This window comes from Trachypithecus francoisi, unplaced genomic scaffold (assembly GCF_009764315.1).
Source record: "Trachypithecus francoisi isolate TF-2019V2 unplaced genomic scaffold, Tfra_2.0 Lachesis_group1, whole genome shotgun sequence".
NCBI classification, from domain to species: domain Eukaryota; kingdom Metazoa; phylum Chordata; class Mammalia; order Primates; family Cercopithecidae; genus Trachypithecus; species Trachypithecus francoisi.
In genome coordinates this window covers 112,505,001-112,525,812 of record NW_022681454.1, presented here as the reverse complement: position 1 = coordinate 112,525,812, position 20,812 = coordinate 112,505,001, and the positions used below count along the sequence as shown (strand labels likewise).

At 32.8% G+C, this 20,812-nt stretch overlaps 1 pseudogene; it reads right to left on the bottom strand.

Annotated features, from left to right (window-relative positions):
• LOC117084938 overlaps positions 1–14,567 on the bottom strand; it is a 152,795-nt pseudogene extending 138,228 nt beyond the window's left edge.
• Positions 14,568–20,812: the final 6,245 nt, after the last annotated feature.

Below are 20,812 nucleotides of genomic sequence, written 5' to 3'. Positions count from 1 at the left end.
TGTTCTGTTCCACTGGTCTATTTCTCTGTTGTGGTACCAGTACCATGCTGTTTTGGTTACTGTAGCCTTGTAGTATAGTTTGAAGTCAGGTAGCGTGACGCCTCCAGCTTTGTCCTTTTGACCTAGGATTGTCTTGGCAATGCGGGCTCTTTTTTGGTTCCATATGAACTTTGAAGCAGTTTTTTCCAATTCTGTGAAGAAACTCATTGGTAGCTTGATGGGGATGGCATTGAATCTATAAATAACCTTGGGCAGTATGGCCATTTTCACGATATTGATTCTTCCTATCCATGAGCATGGTATGTTCTTCCATTTGTTTGTGTCCTCTTTGATTTCACTGAGCAGTGGTTTGTAGTTCTCCTTGAAGAGGTCCTTTACATCCCTTGTAAGCTGGATTCCTAGGTATTTTATTCTCTTTGAAGCAATTGTGAATGGAAGTTCATTCCTGACTTGGCTCTCTGCTTGTCTGTTACTGGTGTATAAGAATGCTTGTGATTTTTGCACATTAATTTTGTATCCTGAGACTTTGCTGAAGTTGCTTATCAGCTTAAGGAGATTTTGGGCTGAGACGATGGGTTTTTCTAAATATACAATCATGTCATCTGCAAACAGGGCAAGAACAGAAATTATAACAAACTGTCTCTCAGACCACAGTGCAATCAAACTAGAACTCAGGACTAAGAAACTCAATCAAAACCGCTCAACTACATGGAAACTGAATAACCTGCTCCTGAATGACTACTGGGTACATAACGAAATGAAAGCAGAAATAAAGATGTTCTTTGAAACCAACGAGAACAAAGATACAACATACCAGAATCTCTGGGACACATTTAAAGCAGTGTGTAGAGGGAATTTATAGCACTAAATGCCCACAAGAGAAAGCAGGAAAGATCTAAAATTGACACTTTAACATCACAATTAAAAGAACTAGAGAGGCAAGAGCAAACACATTCAAAAGCTAGCAGAAGGCAAGAAATAACTAAGATCAGAGCAGAACTGAAGGAGATAGAGTCACAAAAAACCCTCCAAAAAATCAATGAATCCAGGAGTTGGTTTTTTGAAAAGATCAACAAAATTGACAGACCGCTAGCAAGACTAATAAAGAAGAAAAGAGAGAGGAATCAAATAGACGCAATAAAAAATGATAAAGGGGATATCACCACCGACCCCACAGAAATACAAACAACCATCAGAGAATACTATAATGCCTCTACGCAAATCGACTAGAAAATCTAGAAGAAATGGATAATTTCCTGGACACTTACACTCTCCCAAGACTGAACCAGGAAGAAGTTGAATCCTTGAATAGACCAATAACAGGCTCTGAATTGAGGCAACAATTAATAGCCTACCCACGAAAAAAGTCCAGGACCAGATGGATTCACAGCTGAATTCTACCAGAGGTACAAGGAGGAGCTGGTACCATTCCTTCTGAAACTATTCCAATCAATAGAAAAAGAGGGAATCCTCCCTAACTCATTTTATGAGGCCAACATCATCCTGATACCAAAGCCTGGCAGAGACACAACAAAAAAAGAGAATTTTAGACCAATATCCCTGATGAACATCGATGCAAAAATTCTCAATAAAATACTGGCAAACCGAATTCAGCAGCACATCAAAAGCTTATCCACCATGATCAAGTGGGCTTCATCCCTGGGATGCAAGGCTGGTTCAACATTCGCAAATCAATAAACGTAATCCAGCATATAAACAGAACCAAAGACAAGAACCACATGATTATCTCAATAGATGCAGAAAAGGCTTTTGACAAAATTCAACAGCCCTTTATGCTAAAAACGCTCAATAAATTCGGTATTGATGGAACGTACCTCAAAATAATAAAGCTATTTACGACAAACCCACAGCTAATATCATACTGAATGGGCAAAAACTGGAAAATTCCCTTTGAAAACTGGCACAAGACAGGGATGCCCTCTCTCACACTCCTATTCAACATAGTGTTGGAAGTTCTGGCTAGGGCAATCAGGCAAGAGAAGGAAAAAGTTTTTTTGCAAATAGTAACCAAAAGGTGGTAGGAATGACTATACTAATATCAGAAAAAGTAGACTTTAAAAAGAAATGTACAGGATGTAAAAAAGATCTTTCATTAATATATAATGATTATATATTGATTATATAATATATAATGATAATATATAATGATTATATATATTATATAATGATTATAACATTATGCATTGAATCACAGACTATCAAGTATATAAAACAAAAACTGACAGAACTAAAGAGAGAAATGGACAATTCTGTGATAACAGTTGGATACTTCAATACTCCATTCACAATAATGTATAGAATAATCAGATAAGTAACAAAATAGAGGATTTAAACAAAGCAATAAGCAAACTTGATATAATAGATATACACAGAACATGCCATCCATTAATAACAGCATACACATTTTTCTCAAATACGCATGGGGCATTTTTCAGAACACACCATATGTTATACCATAAATTAAGTCTCAGTAGATTTTACAAGATAGATATCAAACAAAGTATCTTCTCTGATCACAATAGGATAAAATTAGAAGTAATACTGGAAAATTCACAAATTTGTGGAAATTAAGCAATACACTTGAACAACCAAACAATTAATGGATTAGAGGAGTAATCACAAGGAAATTAGAAAAACTTAGAAATGAATAAAAAATAATTTTAAAAGTCAAAACTTATACAGTGCAGCAAAGGCAACTCCGAGGAGAAAATTTATAGGTGTAAATATTTACATTAAAAAACAAAAAACATCTCAATCAAACACTTAAGAAGCTAGAACAATAAGAATAAACAAAACCAAACTAGTAAAAAAGAATAAAAATTTAGAACAGAGATAACAAAAACAGAGAATAGAAAAACCAATTTAACAAAATCATTGAAACCAATATTTGGTTCTCTGAATAAATCAAAAAGATTGATAAACCTTTACTTAGATGGAAAAAGAAAAAATACAGAGAAGATGCAAATTATTAAAAGTATCATTTAAAATTGTCATAGTGAAGATGTTACTCCTGTTTCAAAAGAAAGAAAAATATTATGAGAGTATTATGGCAAATTATATGTCAATAAGTTGGATAAGCTACATGAAGTAAACAAATTCCCAGAAACACAAAACCTACCAAGAATACACTGCAAAGAAATAAAAAGTCTAAAAAGACCTATAACTAATAATGAGATGGCATCAGTGATCAAAAATCTCCTTACAAAGAAAAGAAAAATTCTGCCGTGCCTTTGGATTCATTTTTGAATTCTACCTAATATTACTAGTACTACTAATGATAATAATAATAAACTAATACCAATTATTTTAAGAAATTAAACAAAAAAAAACTGAAGAAGAGAACATTTCTTACCTACTATGTGAGGCCAGCATTATCATGATACCAAAGTCAAAGACAACTACAAAAAAATGAAAAAGACATACCAGCATCCCCTGTGGAATTTGATGTAAAAAGTCTTCAACAAAATACAAGCAAAGCTAACTCTGCAACCTATTTAAATATCTATATATCATAACCGTTATGGTTAATATGAGGTGTCATCATGGTGGATTGAGGGATGCCTAGGATGGCTAGTAAAGTATTGTTTCTGAGTGTGTTTGTGAGGGCATTGCCAGAGCAGATTGAAATTTGAGTCAGTGAACTGGGAGAGGAAACCTACCCTCAATTTGGGTGGGCACCATCCAATCGGGTGCCAATATGGCTAGAACATAGCAGGTGGAAGTGGGGGTAAGCTTGTTTGCTGAGTCTTCTGGCTCTCTCTCTCTTCCCATGCTACACACTGCCTTCCTCTCCTCCTGCCCTTGGGCATTGGAATCCAGGTTCTTCAGCATTTGAACTCCCGAACTTGCATCAGCAGCCTCCAGGGAGCTCTTGGTCCTTTAGCTTCTGACTAAGAGCTGCACTGTCACCTTCCTTCTTTTTGAGGCTCTGGGACTGGATTGAGTCATGCTACTGGCTTCTCTCTTTTCTGAGCTTGCAGAAAGCCTATCATGGGACTTTGCCTTGTAATCATGTGAGCCAATTCTCCCTAATAAACTTATATATATATATATATATATATATATATGTGTATATATATACACATATATACATATATACACATATATACACACACATATATATACACACACACGTATATGTGTGTGTGTGTTATATGTTATACAAGTTATATATATATATCCTATTGGTCCTATCTCTCTGAAGAACCCTGATTAATACAATAACTAAGTGGAATTTATTATAATAAAAAGGCAGTTGAATATACGAAAATTAACCAGGGTACTATCAGAAATTCACAAATTATGGGGGGGAAAGCAAAGTGTATAATCACTGCAATAGATGCAGAGAAAGCTTTTGACAAAATTTAATACCCTAATAAATACACTTAACAAACTAGGAATGGAAGGAACGTACCTCAACATAATAAAAACTATATATAAAAACTGGCAGCAAACATTGTATCCAATTGTTAAGGATTGAAAGTTTTTTCTTTAAAATCAGGAACAAGGCAAAGGTACCCACTTTTGTCACCTTTATTCAGTACAGTACTGGACACATTAGTAAAAAGAACTAGGCAAACAACTAGGCAAGAAGAAAAAAGACATCCAAATTCGAAGGAAGACGTCAAATCGTTTCTGTTCACAGATGGTATGATCTTATATGTGGAAATCCCTAAAGAAACTATGAGAACTAATACATTAATTTTAGCAAAATTTCAAGTGGAAAGTCATCACACAATTACACTTTCTTTTCTATATGCTGACAATGAAAGATCTGAAAAAAATATACAAAAAATCTCATTTACATTAGCCCCCAAATAAAATACCTAGGAATTAACCAAGAAGGTAAAAGTTTTATACAATAAAAACTACATAGCATTGCTCTAAGAAATAAAAAAAAGAAATAAATAAGTGGAAATATACCTTTATGAATTGTAATACTTAAAACTTCTAAGACATCAATACTACCCAAAACAAAGTACAGATTAAATATGATCTTTGCCAAATTCCCAATAATTTTTTGCAGAAAAAAAATTCTAAAATTAATATGCACTCTCAGTAGACCACAAATAGCCAAAGCAATCTTGAAAGAGAAGAGTAAAGCTGGAGGACTTACACTTTCTGATATCAAAAGTCAGTATAATATTACAATAATCAAATCAGTGTGATACTGGCATAAAGACCTATATACAGACTGATGAAATAGAATAGAAAACTCATAAATAAACCATCACATATACTATTAAATTATTTTTTACAAAGGTGCCAAAATGTAAAAAGGACAGTCTTTTAAACAATGGAGCTGGGAAAATTGGATATCCACATGCAAAAAGGACGTAGACCCTTACTTAACACCATGTAAAAAATTAATTAAACATGGAACAAAGACCTAAATGTGAGACTTAAAATTACAAAGGTCTTAGAAGTAAATATAGGTCAAAAATTTCACAACATTAAATTTAGCGTTTATTTCTTAGACATAATCTGAGGCACAGGTAACCAAAGGAAAAATAAACAAATTTGATTTAATAAAAAAGTGCATTAAAATACAATAGCAACAGAATAAAATTGCAACCAAAATAATGGGAGAAAACATTTGCCAATCATAAATCTGATAAGAGACTAATATCCAGGATACAAAGAGAACTCCTAAACTCAATAAAAATAACAAAAGAAAACTTCCTTTAAAACATGAGCAGCGTACATAAACATTTTTCCAAAGAAGATATACAAATGCCCAATGAGCACATAAAAAGATGCTCAATATCAATAATCATTAGGAAAATTCAAGCCAAACTATACTCAATAGTTAGTTACAGTCATTTATATGACTATCAAAATAAATAACAGCATTACCAAAGATGTGGAGAATTTTGAATCCTTGTGCACCTTTTTGGGAATGTAAAATAGTACAGCTGCTATGGAAAACTGAATGTTGATTTATCAAAAAATTAAAAATAGGAATAACATATGATCCTGCAATTGCACTTCAGGATGTATCCCTAAAAGAATTAAAAACAGAGTCTCAAGGTATATTTGTATACTCGTATTCATAGCAGCATTAGTCAGAATAGTAAAAGTGTGGAATCAACCCAAATGTCTATCAACAGACAAATGGATAAGTAAATTATGACATATACACACAATAAAACTTTCAGCCTTTCAAAAGGAAGGAAATTCAGACACATGATACAACATGGATAAACCTTGAAGAAATTATGCTAAGTGGCATAAACTAGTCAAATAATTACAAATACTGTATGATTCCACTTATACATGTGGAATACAGAATATATAGCAAAGTCCTAACTATGGAAGTAAATGGTGGTTGCTGGGGACTAAGTGGAGAGGGTAATGGGAAAGTATTGTTTAATGGATATAGAATTTTCGTTCAAAAGATAAAAAGTTTATGGAGATGGATAGTGATGATGGTTGCACATTATGCATGTATTTACTGAACAGGACACTGAACCACTGAGAAGTGCATTTATTTCATGGTGGTTAAGATAGTAAATTTTGTGTTATGTGTATTTTACCCACACAAAAACGAATGGGAAAAAAAGCAGTAAAATGAAAGCTGATTTTTTTTATCCTACAAAAGATGCAAGCCTGAGTTGCTTTTCAAGTGAAACAACATCAATTTCTATAGTGGATGAAAGTTTTTCTAGTTTAAAGGAAATATGTTTCCAGATAACCTTCCTGGCGTCCTTTATCATTAAGACATACGAATGTTGTAGTGTGTGACTGTGCAGTCTAAAAATGCAACAGCTCTTTTTCTAACAAATTGACATTTAATAACCAAAGCTTTATGCTGTACAAATAATAAATTAAAACTTTCATTTATCATTTATATTTTGGAGGACAAAGTACAATTTGTATTCATCAAATAAATTGAAAATTTAGCACCTTCCCTTTCAATAATACTTATTAATGGTGTTTCCTGCTAAAATATGTATTCACCAGAGAAGGGTGTATCATAATCTTTCTTTAATTGATATGTGTCCAAGGAGTGTATTAAGATATTAGAACATCAAACATATTCAATAAAATATAGACAATGGAATCATATTTCTTTTTTTGTTTGTTTTGCCAAACAATTTCAAAGAACATGAAAGAAGAAAAATGAAAAAATCTATTAAACAAATATGGTTTTGTTGAAGCACAACATAGGTATAGCTTTACTTATAAAATTATTTAATAATACATTTGAGGACATGGTGTATTATCTCATTAATGTGCTAATGCTCTTGTAGCTTTGTATTAGTTAGGTGCAAAATAATTGCGGTTTTTGCCATTTAAAAGCAATGACAAAATCTGCAATTACTTCTGTACCAACCTAATTCTTGGCAATAGCCATAGCAACTTTGGAAGTTCAGGACTTCTTGGGATTCCTTTTCTTTAACAGGATAAATTCAACTTTTCTTCAAAATCTTGCCTGAATCAAGAGCAAATTTGAGGATAGGGCGAGCGTAGAGCGGCATATAGATTGAGAAACTAACTATAGGTAAAGTGAGAAAGTATTATATGAAAATAAATGTGTTGCAGCTCTCTTTCTTTTTTTAATTAATTCAGAATGTAAATATTTCATAATTTAAGTAGGAACAACATGAGCACAGAGAAAAGGATGATTGAATTTGAAGTAAAGAGAAAAGGGAAAAGGAATTATCCAAATTTCTACATAATCTAATCCTGTTCACCAGGAAGGTAGTCATGAAACATATTTTGAACAGAATTATTTGTACTTTGTTCATCTTTTTTTTGTTGTTTTTTTTTTTGAGATAGAGTTTCACTCTTGTTGCCCAGGCTGGAGTGCAATGGCACGATCTCGGCTCACCGCAACCTCCACCTCCCAGGTTCAAGCGATTCTCCTGCCTCAGTCTCCCTAGTAGCTGGGATTATAGGCATGTGCCACCACGCCTGGCTGATTTTTTGTACTTTTAGTAGAAACGGGGTTTCTCCATGTTGTTCAGACGGGTCTCGAACTCCCGACCTCAGGTGATCCGTCCTCCTTGGCCTCCCAAAGCGTTGGGATTACAGGCATGAGCCACTGTGCCCAGCCTTCACTCATCTTTTTACAGAGTTCTTTCCATGCAGTAATAAATGACTAAATAAAGGCAGGAAGAAATTAACATATAAAGGAATGAAGCAAAGACAAATACTATAGTTCACCTTATCCAGTTCCACTGCTGGCAGTGAACAAATCTTAATATTGTAATGCACAGTTACCTAAGGAAAACTTTGCAAGATCATCAATCAGCAGGTGGTATGACATAAATTTTAAAATAATTCAAGATTTTTCTCAAATATTTCCAGCAACCTTCTGCAGGTGTTCTTAATAGAGAAAGTGTACCCATCTGTGAATGTTTACACACAAAAAGCATATAAACAGAGCTGTAGATTCAAAAATGGCCCAACTTTCAGCAGGCTCCTGTTGTGCATATAATCATATTAGATTAATTTTATTTATAGTAGTTTATTTCTCTGTGTATTTATCATGAAAAAAAAAAAACAGTGAGACCATATGGACACAGCTGTCTGTGATTTAGCATTCAAGTTATTTGGACAAGTGATTAGCTACTACATACTTTTTTTTAAAAGAAAGATTTTATCAAAGTTATTGACAACCAAAAGCTATAAATGTTGCTAAGTGGCTTTTGCATGTTGTTTCTCATTCATGAAAACCAAAACTGAGTGCTGCGGTACCACTGGCAATTTCTTTAGTGAAAAAATTGCTATGATACTGATTCAGGCCCAGAGATGAATCTGTAAGTAACATAAAATATATAGAGGAGACAGAGATTTAAGCCCTAGAAAATATTTCATTTGCATGGTTCTCATCTCTGTGTTCTCATTAAAGCCATCGTTGTGGATTCTAACCTCTGCCAGCACTGAGTCTGTTAATTAAATTAACAATCTGAGATAAAGATAGAGCATAAGTCATTATTCATTTTATTTAGTTTAATTAATTAGTATGTACATTTTTACATCTCTCCAGGTAATTTTAATGTTCAGTCAGAGTTGAGAAGTTCTGCTCTATATAAAAAATTTGCAAATTATTTTGAGAGAAATATAAAGTATATTAAATACCAAACATAAGCATTTTAAGAAAAGTAAACAAGGGGACTCCAAATTTAATATAAAGTTTAAGGAAGAACAAAAATATTCTAGAAAGATATCAAATTAGATATGGTTTAATTAAGCATAGATTTTAACAAGAAGAAAATTTTTATCTAAGGACAGTAAAATAAGCGTGTTTGAAATCCCAGAGCAAGTCAAGATTAATGGCTTGAGGATGTGAAAGAGAGTAATTTTAGAGAAGAAAAAAAGAATAAAGAAAACTATCTATAATGTATTTATAAATTATGTTGCAAATCTAGTCAATAACAATCACAAAATAAAATATTTAATGGTGTTGTCCATGTTTCTATTTGCCTCTTAGCCAGAATGTTAGCAGAGTTGATACGATTTTTAAAGCTCTCAATTGACCTGTCCTGTGGGATCCATGGATCCACTTAAACTACCCCTGTCTTCTAGCCAACCTATTGTCTTATCTCCACCTACCCATACTCCCCCACTCCTCCATATATGTTGCTGGATATGTCCAACTGTGTAATTCCTCTGACTTCCCATGATAACATTACTTTTCTCCTTAATGACAGTGAAACTCCCAACATTAATGAAAGTATTATTGTTTGATATCTCTGATTGCTATTTGTCAGAAATTTCACCTGTGATTCATAAGCCATACAGGCTCTTGTTAATCAAAGTGTGGCCCAAGAAGCAGAAACATTGACATCACCTAGTAACTTGCAAGTATTGCAGTATCATAAGTCCTACATCTGATCTACTGAATTAGGATCTTTAAAATAAAGTTTTAAGTTCATTTATATGCAAATTATAACTCGTGTACTTTGATATAGAATATTTGTGTTGAGCCTTGCTGTAAAACTAAATTTACTGTTATGTTAGATTATCAGGTTAAAGTATTTTGCTCTATATACCCTTCTCAAGAAAGTTCACCCTACTTTGCCATTCATTCATATATTTCAGACACCACTGCTCCTATTTACTTGTTCTCCCAACTCAACATTGTGAGTTTGAGCTTCAGCTCTTAATGCCAATCTTGCATCTGCCTGTCATCATCCGTGCCTGAAACAGTAGACCAAGTTTAAAGAAACACTGAATCCCACAAGATCACCCTTAAAGACTTTATTTCAATGTTGTGAAGTATAAATATCCATAAATCTGAGAAAAATCACTCTAAATCCAGCATGCTTGACTTTCCTTTGTAATATATTACTGACTACTCTTCTTTCAAATAATTTTTAATATTTTTATTTATATATTCTTAGTGATTCCTATCTTCTTCTCTATATCCTCTTTCTCTCCTCAAATCATGGACTTAAAGCTCTCTTAACATTGTGCTGCATAATTATGGAACACTTACATGTTCCATCCTCTATCAATGTCCTCTTAAATTGCATACCTTAACTGAAATGTGGCCTACTTCCCTAAAATTTTCTTTCCCTACAGCATTCTTAAGGTGAAGATGGTTATTTTACAGTATCTCACATACATCAGGGTCATGTGGTCGTGTCTTCTTTCTCCTCAATGAAAATATCAGATCAATCCTGCTCTGTCTTCTTAAAACTAACACTACTCCCTTGAGACAGATACAATTTTGGTTGTGTGACTATATTTCCATACCCTTGTTATCTATTCATTTCTTTAAATGAATAGATTTTTACTTCAGTAAAAAGTTTGGAATTTGACCTAATCTTTCCTTTCAATCTCATGACCTACTATTATCTAGAATGAATTAAATAGCAGCAAAGACAATCTACACACTATCAAGTTCACTTCATTTCCTTTCTTCTGAACTCAAAAAAAAAAAAAAAGAAAAAGAAAAAATCTAGTTCCCAAGTAGAACTCCCTACAAACTCACTTATTAATGTCCTGAATTTGGATATAGGGTTTCCCACTCTTAAACTTAATATTGTATCCTTTTTGGTTTCTTACTCAGATACAAAACAACTGTTCTTTGACTTTGACAATATCTCAACACAGTTCAGTCATCTACCTTGTGCATTCTAATCATCCCTTCCTCTCCTCACTCTCCTTCTTGTCAAGTTCAGTTACAAGTTCAATGTTTTAAACACCTTCCCTTACTAACATCTGTTATGCCTTGAATTCAGTAGTTTATAAATCATTTGCATACAGATCATATGTAAAATTGCAGAACTGAATGAAAAGAGAAAAAAAGATTTGAGACAGACAGGCTATGTATCCTGTTTTCTGTTTTGATGTGGTTTGGAGAAAAAGAGCAAAAGCCCCTACTTAAGCTGTGGATTACCTAACTTCCAGCCAATAACCAACAAAAGACTCAAGAAGCCACTAACCACAAGTTCCCCCTTTGGGGGACTAGGGACTTCCCCAGGGCCCCTTTTATGTGCAGTTAGACTCATATTTCAAGTTATAATTAGACCTTCCTCATTTTAAAGCTAAAAATTATGCCCCAAGATGGAGATTTAAAATGCTAATAATACACACGATGTATGTAAAAGCACACCGAGCCACTGCGTAAATGCTAGAAAAACCCTTCCTGTACATGCCCTGACATCATCCCTCCCCCTCGGAAAGCCCTGTAAAATTGACTCCTGCACAACTTTCAGGAAGCAGCCCCAATTTTTCCCCCCCTTTTTTTTGTGCTGGCTCCGTTGTGCACAAGTTAAATAAACGTTTTCCTCATTGCTGTGTCTCGTTATCTCTCTTGATTTATATCCTGGAAGATTACAAGAACCTAGGGCACTGGCGAAAAGTTGAAACTATCTTGAGTTACCTCCTGCAGTTATCTCATTCAACATGGCTTTCACAGCTACTATGTGCTGGATGCTATAATAGTTAATACGCAAAGTTTTATACCTGAGTCCGTCCAGGTTTAAAAACCCCTGAACAAGTTTACAAAAATTTTGATTTGTACATTTTACAGGATACACAGCATACACAAATGCAGTCTCTGAAAACAGATAAATCAAGAAAAAAGATAAATAAGTTCATAAAAGTAATTAATAGGTTATCATCACTCCACTCCTCTGTCTTTCCACTGTGGTCCCAGAGCAGTTTTTTTTTTTTTTTTTTTTTTTTCCTCACAAAAAAATGGTATTCTTTTTCAGGGAAAACATGGTTGCAAACTATTGACTGAACTTTATTGCACTGCTTTATTATTAAGTCTGTTGTTGTTTTAATATTAAGGGAGAGAGTTGATCTCATATCATTACTCAACTTGAAAGGATGTGCTAATCACAGCAACCAACTAGCGCAGCTTCAAAGAAGGCTTAAAATTTTAGTAAATGCTTTTACTCAACAACAATGCACACGAGAGAAAAGAAAGTCCTTAGTGGTTCTTCTATGCAAAACCCATATCTGAAGTAGGAACTTATTTCAGAAGAGATTTGAGCTTAATAAATATTGTCACAACTGATTTATTCTACTTAGAGAGCTAATTCATGTCACTAAATTATTGATATAGAGAAGTCTTACTAATGAGTAAAACATTATCTGTGAATTATTGTGTATTTTAACCCCAAATGTCATCACTATCTCAAAATATATTTTAAGTATAAGTTTCAGTTTCCTTGTAGTATTTCAGTTTCCTATTTATTAATGAACTGCAGGACACATTTAAATTTGAGAATGCTAAGCTTACAATGATATGAAAAATATGACATATAATATGCAAATCCAGACAAACATGTACAAAATATGCTAGATAATTTCATTCAAAAGAAACTAGAGATGGCCGGGCGCGGTGGCTCAAGCCTGTAATCCCAGCACTTTGGGAGGCCGAGACGGGCGGATCACGAGGTCAGGAGATCGGTGAAACCCCGTCTCTACTAAAAATACAAAATCTAGCCGGGCGAGGTGGTGGGCGCCTGTAGTCCCAGATACTAGGGAGGATGAGGCAGGAGAATGGCGTAAACCCAGGAGGCGGAGCTTGCAGTGAGCTGAGATCCGGCCACTGCACTCCAGTCCAGGCGACAGAGCGAGACTCCGCCTCAAAAAAAAAAAAAAAAAAAAAAGAAACTAGAGATAAAATATAATAGCTTATTTCTTAAAAGAACAAGTAGAGAATAAATACAGATTAAAAACTACACAATAACATCCCAAGGACTAAAACTATAGAGAGCAGTGTAGTTCTGCCAAGGGCGTGGGTGTTTATATTACATTGAAATTCATTTCCTGTTGATGGATTTAAGAAAATTATTATATCAGTTCATAAAACTTCTGGTAAAAAGAATCAAAAAAGAATGATGTATGCATAATACTCAGCATACCCAGAGTATTATTTAGAATCTCTTTTCACCTAAATGAATTCTAAGAAATTGTATGTCGTTATTAATTTATTTACCATTGTGCTTCTCATCAGTTTATCCTGGTTAACATAATGCCCGAAAGGGAAATATAATGGAATGTATATTTCATGCAGTTAGGAATACCACATAGTGTAAAAACTGTGTTTAAAATATAACAGAGTACACTGGGTATGATGGTGCGTGCATGTAATTCCAGCTGTTGGGAAGGTTGAGGCAGGAGGCTCCCTGGAGCCCAATATTTCAAGACTAGCCTGGAACAGAGTGTGACCTCATCTCTAAAATATTATATATATAAAATAATGTATATATAAATAATTATAATTAAGTAGGAAACGTATTAAATTAGACATATCTTTATTTTTAAATAGTATCTTTATGTTATAAATATATAAATAATATACATACATATAATATATATGCACACACACATACATACACAAAGACATAAACTCATTAAAAATATAGGTGATAAGTCAAATTTAATAATAGTTTAAGAATATCTTAAATAGTTTAAGACTTCTGAGGAATAATTATAAAAGAGTGAATTTACTTCCAAATATCTAAAATAGAAAGTTCTTTATGTTATAGAAAAGTATTGAAGTTTTTATTTTGTTTCATCTCTCTTTCTGACATTATTGTCCTAATGTACAAAAACCAACATGAAAGTAAAATAAAATAACAAATTTGTTACTCAACATGATTGATTTTGTTTTTTGAATAGCCTGAAGTAAACAGTATTATGAAGAAATTGGCCTTGGACATTATAATTTCAATGAAGAAAACATTCCTGATTTACATTCTCTCAATATGAAAACGACAATCCATAGGAAAAAAATAAGACATATCTTTGGCCATGTAAGCTTTGTTTTTAAAGTGACAGTGTAACAAGATTTTCTGTCACTAAGTAATTCAGACATTTGTATGTCTGAATTGAGAAGCCTAATTCTTGGCCTAATATTCATATTAACATTATTAACCAATGCTTAACCCTGAAAAAACAACCAGATGGACATTTCCAAATAATCTAGTTGAAAGCTTTATGTCACTGGTACTCTCAGTCTGCTCACAATTATATCATAAAATGTAAAATTGCAGAGTTGTAAGAATCAGAAGAGAGTACTCACCTGGGCTACCCTCAGATTTACATTTCTCTAAGTCAATCCAAAAGAGCATAGCTCTTAAAAAATTATACAACTGCAAACAATGATTTAAAATATCTCCAAATAGGCCCAGTTGCCTTTGATAAAGCTTTAAAAATTGTTTTGTACATAGAATCTCAGAGCAACATATGCTGAAATACATGATTCTTCATGCATCACATAAAGCAAAAACTTCAAACTCTGAGATCAACTTACTTGAGGATAGTAGAAATCGTTAGAAGCATAGACAGTCGAGAATGAATTCCAAAGATTCCAACAGATATAATCATATCAGCTGTGGAAAACTGAAGTAAAAGTTGAACCAATAAATCTGAATATTCATCTATGAGTTTTGAAAATCGAAGTGATATGGAGGATAAACTGGATAAGATGAAAATGATGGCAAGGGGCTCATTTTGTCATAAGGATAGTTTTGGCAATTTTGATTGTCAAAATAAGAAAATAGAAGGTGAGTACATGGGGTGGTTTACACAGGAGTGTGTGGCAGAATAATTGAATGCGCTAAAGGCAAGCAGAAAGGAAAATATAAAAAAGACAATTAATACATAACTCTTCATACTTATAGGGTTCTTATAATATTTTGATACATGCATACAATGTTAATAATCAAAATAGGGTAATTAGAATATTCATTGCCTCAAACATTTATTATTTGTGTTCACATTCTAAATCTTCTAGCTATCTTTAAAATCAACTATAAATTGTTGTTAACTATTGTCACCCTACTGTGCACTAGAATTTATTCTTTCCATCTAACTATTTATTCTTTCCATCTAACTATATATTTTTTACACAATAATCCACCTCTCTCTATCTCCCCCTTCCTTGTGTCCTTCTCAACCTCTGGTAACTATCATTCTACTCTCTTAAGTCTTGAAAACAATTTTTTAAGCTCCCTCATATGAGTTAGTGTAATATTTGTCTTTCTGTAACTGACATATTTCACCTAACATAATATCCTCCAATCTCATCCATGTTGCTGCAAAGAACAGAATTTTGTTTTTTTAATAGCTGAATAATATTACATTGTATATATCTATACCATTTTTGTATCCAGCTATCTGTTGAAGGATACTTAGGTTGATTCCATATTTTGGCTACTATGAATAGTGCTGTAATGAACATAAGAATGCAGATATCTCTTTGACAAAATTATTTTATTTCTTTTGCATTTATTCCCAACAGTAGAATTTCTGGATCATATGACACTTTAATTTTAGTTTTTTGAGGAATACTCCAAACTATTTTCCAAAAAGACCTAAATATAAGTCCTTAAATTATGAAAGTAATAGAAGAAAACTTTGAGGAAACACTTCAAGACATTGGTCTGTGTAAAAATTCTTTGTGGTAATACCTCAAAAGCCCAAGCCACAAAAGCAAACATAGACAAATAGGATTAGATTAAGTCAAAGCCTTCTGCACAGTGAAGGAAACAATAAAGAGAGTAAAAAGCAACAGACAGAATGGGAGAAAATATTTGCAAACTATGTATCTAACAAGGTACTAATAACCAGAATATATAAAAAACTCAACTCAACAGAAAAGAATAATCTAATTAAAAACATGGACAAATGATCTGAATAAAGAAATTCTCAAAAATATATGAACAAATGGGCAAGAAGTGTATAAAAATATCCTCAACATTAGTGATTGTCAAGGAAATGAATATGAAAACTGCAATGAGATATTGCCTCACCCCAGTTAAAATGGTTGTTATATATATATAAAAACAATTAGCCAGCAAGGATGCAAAAAGTAGGGAAAACTCATTTCAAAACATGGTGAGTGGTACATTACTTTGCTTGAGTTGCCATAAGAGAATATCCAAAAACTGAGCATAAATGACAGAAATTTGTTTTCAAAGTTATGAAGGACAGAAGTCCAAGATCAATGGGTCTACATGGCTGTTTCCTTCTGAAGTCTGTGAGAAACAACGAGCTACATGCCTCATCCCTAGCTTCTGGTGGTTTGCTGGCAAAATCTAGCATTTCTTGAATAGTAGAACCATCACCCAATCTCTGCCTTCATCTTTGATAGTTTTCTCCCTATGTGCATCTGTGTCCACATTTTTTTATTTTTATAAGGACAACAATCACATTGAATTAGGGACCTAACCCACTCCAGTGTAACCTCATCCTAGTTAATTTTATTTACAATGACCTTATTTTCAAATAAGATTACTTTCTTAGGAGCCAAGGGATAAGACATCAATATATGAGTTTTTAAATTGACATAATTCAACTCATACCCACTGTTAAGAAAATAAATAAACCTGCAAGGTATAATTTGAGGTAAATTTTTCATAAACATTTAGGAAATAAACAAGAATATGGAATAAAAACTCACATAATCCTAAAATTCCTTTATTAAAAAGCACAGAAAAATAGGTGAAATAAATAAAATGTAGTTTGTGCTATAACTTTAGGAGACATCTAAAAAGCATTGAACAAGAGTTGAAAATTAAGGAATGGAAAATGATACAGAAAGCAAATGAGATTATCAAGAAAACAGGTGTATAAATATTCATGGCAGATAAAAAGGAATTTTTAAAAAGTTTATATTAATAGCACAAACAAAAATACTTCACATTGATTAAATATACAAATTACCAAGAATCTACTGTAATGATAAACACATATACATTGAAAAATAAAGAATTAAACTTATATGAAATTAAAATGGTAAGAAATGACAAATCTAATATGGTAAAATAACATATTCAAAATATCCTTTCAATAGAAAATAATATATTTAAGTACAAAATATTAACCTTTCAATAGAAAATAAAACACTCAAGCATTGAGTAAAATAAATTACAAGTTTGATTAAATAAATATAATTGAACTTCACCTGACAATCAGAAAATCAATAATTTTCCTGAAGGCGTATGCTATCCTGCAGAGAAGAGTCTTCAAAAAAAAAAAAGAGGATGCATTAGCCATCAAATTGAAAGAATGAGGGTCATGACATTCAAAGGAATCTGGAGAGTCAAGATTTTCAGGTGTATCAATCCAGATATTACCATCCTGCATATCATTATTTTCCAATCCCTAACCTTGAAAGAGCAGGCTATTTTCATTGTGAGCTTAACCCTTGGAACTTGGCTACACCTGCCATTAAATCTTGCTCTCCTATGTTCCCTTGGGATCCACAATCATGGATGATATATAAAAGAATCAGGATTAGGCAGAGGGAGAAAAATACAGTCTCAGTGAAGCCCTCAGTCATTCCAGCAGAGAATTCTGGCAGTGAAATGGGTCTTTAGAATTATTCAGATAAAGGACAAATCCTGCATGAATCACAATTGCCTCCAAGTCAACTAGGGAAGTAGGTGTAAACTTGGTTCATGCAGAAACACTCCAGAATTTTTAAGACTGTATACCTCTTTTGTGGTTAGTTGTTTTTAACAAAAGTGATTCAAAATCTATTTTGTGATATCAAAAAATATCTGCTTACATGAGAAAAGCATCCCAAAATTTCAATAAAATATTAAATATACATTGAGATAAATGAAAGAAATTGTCACAATTTATAATTAAGCCATTAAAAATGTTCTAATTTAAATAGACAAAAGGGGCAACAAAAATATTAATTAATATCTATAACCTTCAGACAAAGTAATTAATGATCTTAGCATTTTTTAAAACAAATCAATGAAAATTGAGACCATTTCCAATTGTGTTACTTATAAAAGCAATGTCAAATTTAGATTTGGCAGGGAATCAATTCTCACCCATCTCAACTAACACATACACAGCACTAACAGAAGTTTCCCAAACTCTGCTTTGCTTTTCATTACTCAGCAGAGATCAATTTCACGGCTATTTTAAATAGTGTTGTTACTTAAATGATAGAAAATAGGTTGGGAAGCCTAAATAACACATAGCACATAACTAGCAAAGGTAAATCTTTACATTGACAATTTTCTGGGAGGAAAAGAGAAAGTGGAAAAATAGAATAACAGGTTTCTCTTATCCTTCATATTTTGGTTGCCCTAAAATGACTAACTTTTAGTATGCTAAGCACATTGAATTTAAAAGTGCAAAAATTAATCACATTGAATTATTATTTGAAAATTAGATATATTTCATACACAGACTTTTATTAAAAATGAACATAATCATTAAAATGCAAATTGAGTTCTCATTAAATGCATAGAAATTCTGTCAAAGAGTAATATTATTCAAAATATACTCCTGCATATTTGTTGTTTTCTAATTGCTTTATTTTTATGCAGTGAGATTTTCTTGAATGCTAATTTTAACTTTTTTCTGTTTTTCACAGTTCATTCATAATTTCAAATTTTTAAAAACATTACACATTTTAGCTAATCTAACTTAGACTATCTCTCTAACTTTGAAGAAATTGTACTTCTGTCTAGCAACATAATCTTTCATAATTGCTAATTGCTAACTGAAAAAAATATTATTTTATTTCCAGAATGTTCTTGCAAGAGAAGCTAACTCTCCTATTTCTTCGTATTATGTTTATTCTAAGAACTTTTTGTTTTACTGACAATTACTTTTTAAAATGTCCCTTTTGACCTGGTTTTCCAATATTGGTAAATTTTGCAATGCATTTTCAGTTGCTTTTACCTCATAGGTTTGTCATACTCCTTAATTTTTGCTTCATATTTTATATATAGCCTTATTCTTATGTGAAGGTCTATATCTAGTCTATAGATATTCTTAAACATTCTCTTCCTTTATATGTTTCTTTAGTCTGTATGACTTTGTTTAAAGGTTACATCATCCATTTATTCCTGTTGCCCTTTGTAAAATGATACTAGATAAATTACTAGAGAGTCTGCTTCACTATCTTATTATTTTCTCATCATTTTGGCTTTAGTTACATTAACATTTTTCTTACTCATTTCTTAATTGTGTTACCCTTTTCCAGTATCCACATCTTTCTGTAATTATTCAGCTTTGTGTAACAAAGCATATTATTAAATATATGTGTAACTAATGCCAGGGAAATCCTGCACAGAGGAATATAGAGAACCAAATTATAATGTTTCTTGCTATATAATTTTTATTAGCAAAAGATTATTGAAGATCACAATGTATAATTTACAGGGATGTTTTTGATAGGATATTATGTAGTAATACAGAAGAAATATTATTATATAAAAGCAGAATCAAATATTAAAAACATAATTCTGGATCAAAAGTAAACAGTAAATACATTTACATCAAATTGTTCTTTATAAAATATTTTTTATAGAGATTATTATTTGTTGTGTGTGTGTGAAAATACATATATGGGCAGTGTGTGTGCACATGTGCACAAGTACAGAGACAACCATATCCAGTGTAATAAAAAACATAATACATTAAACACAAAGAAAGGGTGCTGTCAGTAAGAAGAGATTGTTCTAGAGGTAAAAATAGATGTTTAAGAGAAAAATGTTAGACAATAATAATAGCATATCATAAGCCCCGGTATTTGTTCAATGCAATGCTTTAGAATACTAATATTATAAAAGTTCAAAAGTGCAACTCCTTTTGGCTTCATGCATTCCTTGTGAATCTTTCATTAATAGTATGGTGATTTCTTAGATGTTTCATGATTCCTCCCAAGACTTTCTTCCTCTTCCTTCTTTTCTTATAGGCCCTATACTGAATTCAAATAAAAGTCCTCAATTATTTTGCTTTTCATATCCTTTTCATTACAGATTTGAAAATCACTCACCCACCCTGCCAAAATGTGCCAAATATTGACATAGTCTTGAAAAGTTGGCCGGGCGCGGTGGCTCAAGCCTGTAATCCCAGCACTTTGGGAGGCCGAGACGGGCGGATCACGAGGTCAGGAGTTTGAGACCATCCTGGCTAACATGGTGAAACCCCGTCTCTACTAAAAAATACAAAAAGCTAGCCGGGCGAGGTGGCTGGCGCCTGTAGTCCCAGCTACTCGGGAGACTGAGGCAGGAGAATGGCGTAAACCCGGGAGGCGGAGCTTGCAGTGAGCTGAGATCCGGCCACTGCACTCCAGCCCGGGCGACAGAGCAAGACTCCGTCTCAAAAAAAAAAAAAAAAGAAAAGTTTGCATCTTTTCTTAGAGTATAAATTATTTTTCTGTTTTAGGGGGAACACAAAATTGTGTCCTTAAACTTAAAAAGTAGTTACTTTCATGGCAGCCTATGTAATTATATTGTATCTATGCCTTATCTGAAGGCACTTCTGTTTATCAACTCACACTTTCTCTACCACATATGAAAACCATTTGTGAGAGGAAAATCTTATTCCTTCACAATAT